The sequence below is a fragment of the Suricata suricatta genome, chromosome 3 (genome assembly GCF_006229205.1).
Source record: "Suricata suricatta isolate VVHF042 chromosome 3, meerkat_22Aug2017_6uvM2_HiC, whole genome shotgun sequence".
Classification (NCBI taxonomy): Eukaryota; Metazoa; Chordata; class Mammalia; order Carnivora; family Herpestidae; genus Suricata; species Suricata suricatta.
The window spans coordinates 116,869,914-116,874,094 of NC_043702.1; the positions used below are offsets into that span (position 1 = coordinate 116,869,914).

Sequence of the window (4,181 nt, forward strand, 5' to 3'; positions counted from 1 at the left end):
GCCCAACCGTAAGCTAATATAGGTTTCTGAATGGTTTTGAGGTCAGCAGGTGTATTAACTATATTTTCAGCTTAAGGATATTTTCAACTGGCAAGGGCTTTATCAGACTTGACTCGGTTGTAGGTCAAGGAAGTTGTGTATTAACATCTCTTGTGGGCTATATAAATAAAACCAATGACTGAAACAAAGTACCACTTGAGTTACACTGAATCAGAAAACCTCAAAGTAACCTAAGAGGTCAATCTGAGCGTCAGGTTGGGGCTGGACCATAAGGAGAGCTGGTTGTCCCAAACTTATGGGATGTACACCCGTCCACTTGGCACCCAGAGACAAAACAAACAAAGAAACAGAACAAAACCACAGAAACCAGGGTCGCTCTGTATAATTCTGGCACACAAAATAAGAAACCTTGAACCTTTCCTGCAGGTTACTGACCCCCTACCAAAAAACATCTCTCTCCCTAACTTGGGGAATGCTGATGTGTGAAGATCCATCTCAGCTTCTAACTACTAAAATCATGCAAAAAAAACTAATAATTTTTCTACCGTAAACAGACTGACTGTAAACTCAGTGATTTGGTAATTTCTTCCCTTTAAATGCCTGTTGCGTTTTTTTCCTTGCTCAGCCTGTCTTTCTGAAGCTTGGACTCCCTTACAAACCTCTTTATAAACAAAGTTGTTTTCTTTAGGTATTTTCATCACTGAGTCCTGTGACAGTGACTTGCTCATCTGTCCCCATCTTGTGGTCCTATATACCTCTCTCCACACCTGCTTCTAGTCATGGCCGTGGAGCCCCTGTCACACCACTTCTCACAAATAACAGCTGTAAGCTCTGGGCAAAATATAAAAACAACTACCCGAAGACACTGACAGTAACCAGAACAGGGAGATACAGGAAGGAAGTGAGCACTTGGATGGAGGGAAAAGAACTGGGTGCATTTCCTGATTTTTATGGCTTTTATCCTGAAGGAAGTCCTCGAATCACGGTATCCGAGGCAGTTAGAAGTCAGACAGAAAACCCAAAGTCTTACTCATGTGAAGAACACCAGAGCAGAGTGGAGAGACACGCTCCTGTACAGCAAAGGGGGACTCCTGAAATGGGGAGAGCCAGCAAGGGGGAGCCCTAGAGCACGTGTGTACATTTTGCCCAAGTCTCTGGCTTGTGCCACATGTGTATGAAGCAGACCTCATGTCGTCTAGCAAAGACTACATGACAGCAACAGAAATTTGACCTGCCATTCACAGCAGAGAAGACAAGGTTAGCAGTCTGAATTCAACTAAGTTAGCTGCCTACTATCAGAAAAACAAATACAAAAACAGAAACAGAAAACCACAACTCTGCAGGGTAACATACCAGAATTGAGAATCTCTACAACACATCATTTGCAACATTCAGGACATGGTTCAAAACTACTTAACATTCAGGGCGCCTGGGTGGCTCAGTTGGTTAAGCGTCTGACTCTGGATCTCAGCTCAGGTTAAGATCTCATGGCTCCTAAGTTCGAGCCCTGCGGCCGGTTCTTTGCTGACAGCAAGGAACCCGCTTAGGATTCTCTCTCTCCCTGTCTCTCTGCCCCTCCCCTGCCCACATGCACGATCTCTCTCTCTCTCTCTCAAAATAAAGAAATAAACTTTAAAAAATTACTTATCATTCAAAGAAATAGGAAGACATTATCTACATTCAAGAAAAAAATAAAATCGATGAAGATCGACTGTGAAATGATTCACATATTGGAATTTGCAGATAAGGGCTATAAAATAATTATTATAACTAATCTTGAGGACATAAAGGAAAGTATGCTTATAATAAAAAATATGAGCAGGAAACTAGAAACTATAAAAAGAACTAAATAGAAATTCTGGAACTAAAAAGTATAGATCTCTGTATGTTAAGTATATACCTATAGATATTAAAAACCACTGGATGGGATTAACAGCAGAATGAAGATGAACTTAAAGACAGATTAATAGAGTTGTTTTCTTTTTTTAAGTTTATTTATTTATTTTGAGAGAGAGAGAGTGAGAGAAAAAGCATGAGCGGGGGAGGGGCAGAGAGCTAGGGAGACACAGAATCTGAAGCAGGCTCTAGGCTCTGAGCTGTCAGCACGGAGCCCGATGCGGGGCTTGAACCTGTGAACCGTGAGATGATGACCTGACCTGAAGTCAGATGCTTAACCAACTGAACCACGCAGGTGCCCCAATAGGTTTCTTTTGTAATCTGAAGAGCAAAAGGGGAAAAAAGGGATTAAAAAAATTAACAAAGCTTCAGGGACCTGCAGGATGTTATCAAAAGAGTAAACATATGTGCGATTGGAACCACAGGGGAGAAGAGAAATAAAATGAAATAGACAAGATACTTGAAGACATCATGGCCAAGCATTTCCCCAGATCTCTACATCCTGTCTAGACAGCACGCTCAGTGAAAGTAAGGAATTCTGAGTTGTACCTCCTTAGAGGTCCACACAGCACCTCACAAAAGTTAGGCAACATGGCAGATGTGCAGCTTATACATATGTATACATTCAGCCCCCTAAATAATTCCTTATTGAGTGCTCACTGTGTGTAAAGCACCATGGAAGGCACTAGAGATATAAAGATGATTTAGTTACAGCTGCTGTGCTCAGTGGGGGGTAGTGGATTTTGAAAAAGATGAGGGGAGAAGCCTGCTGTTTCTTCTTGAGGAAGGAACGAGTTTCATTCTCTCCCAGCCATTTCGTCAGGATCGGGTCGGTTTGCTTACAGTCGTCCCTGCTGAGGGGAAAATAGAACCCTGGGAATCTGGAGTGAGACGGGGTCTCCTGTCACCAGGTGAAAGTCACAGGTATGTCTCTTCACACAGCCCTTTTCTCCCCGAGCTTTGCTCGTTTAGGACAAAAGCAGGGACCGCATCCACCCAATTTTTAGTCATTTCACTTTAAGGTGCCTTTAGCCTTGGGGCAGAATGTATATCCTCCGGACACCTCCAGATTAGCCACGACACACGTGGATGCTTGTGTAATGTACAAGGAGAAAGAGCCGGACAGGACCACCTGTGCACTTGGGCAAGTGCACACAGATGTGTGAACACCCCTCCAGGGCCCAAAGAACAGAAGGTCGACAGGACTAGCTTTGTGTGTGCCTGTCAGAAAGATGGGCATAGGGGAGATGGGACTCTGGGCATCCCTTCCGTGGGGGACACCGTGCAGCCCGCTCCCTGGGGCCACATGCGCTGACGCTGGCAGTCATGGTGCTGAGATGCAGCCTGTCCACAGATCAGCAACACGCCCCAGCAGGGAAGTAGTGGCCCGAGAAGTTCCTTCACGTCTTCTGTGGGTATGAGGACATGCTTTGGGGCACGTGCCCAAAGCGAGATGCCTGGACCCATAAATGTAGTAAACCCCCTTGAAATGAGCTGCTGGAGAAGCCTTATTTTGGTTACAAAAAAAGAGTTCACCTGTACAGATGTGAGCAGACATTGGACTGCGGTGTGTTTGCAGGAGCCCCCAATCCAGGAAGTGGCATTTACGAGTCTGGGTCTGGATCCGTCACTGGCTCCGTAAGTGACTTCAGTCAGCGTGTGAGGTTCCCTGGTGCCTGCAGAGCCGCCAGTTGGAGCTAGTATTAATTTTTTTCTTCATTTTTTAATGTTTACTTATTTTTGAGAGACAGAGTGTGAGCAGGGGAGGGACAGAGAAAGGGAGACACAGAATCTGAAGCAGGCTCCAGGCTCTGAGCTGTCAGCACAGAGCCTGATGCGGGGCTCGAACTCACAGACCATGAGACCATGACCTGAGCCGAAGTCAGATCCCTAACCGAGTCCCCCAGGCGCCCCAGGGCTAATATTCTCTGCTATCCATTTCACCTTTCACATTTGTCATATTGGGATAGTTGTCATCTCCTGAGTTACCCCTGTGCACCCGGCACTGTGATGAGCACTCTATTTGCGTTATTTCTAGTCCTGCCTACCCTCCTGAAGGTGGGCGCTATTCAGTTTATACAGGATGCTGCCTAATCTCAGAGAGGTTTAGTGGATTTTGGAAAAGTCACACCAACTTGTAAGTAGTAGCACCAGGATTCCATCAGACACCTCTCGCTATGTTTGTTAGGGTGCTTTTATTTATTACTTGATATATAAAGAACACTCTAGAGGGAGGGGGAGAGGGAGGAGAGGAGGGGGAGGAGGGGAAGGAGAGGAGGGAAGAA

The 4,181-nt window shown here is 45.3% G+C and overlaps 1 long non-coding RNA gene across 3 annotated transcripts in view; it reads right to left on the reverse strand.

Annotated features, from left to right (window-relative positions):
* Positions 1 to 2,132: 2,132 nt before the first annotated feature.
* The window catches only part of LOC115288016, a 35,488-nt gene continuing 33,439 nt past the window's right edge, over positions 2,133 to 4,181 (reverse strand). For all 3 annotated transcript variants that reach the window (XR_003906778.1, XR_003906777.1, XR_003906779.1), the window contains exons 5-6: positions 3,433 to 3,572; positions 2,133 to 2,217 (exon numbers count right to left, since the gene is read on the reverse strand). This is a non-coding gene — a long non-coding RNA (uncharacterized LOC115288016). The remainder of the gene's footprint in view (positions 2,218 to 3,432; positions 3,573 to 4,181) is intronic.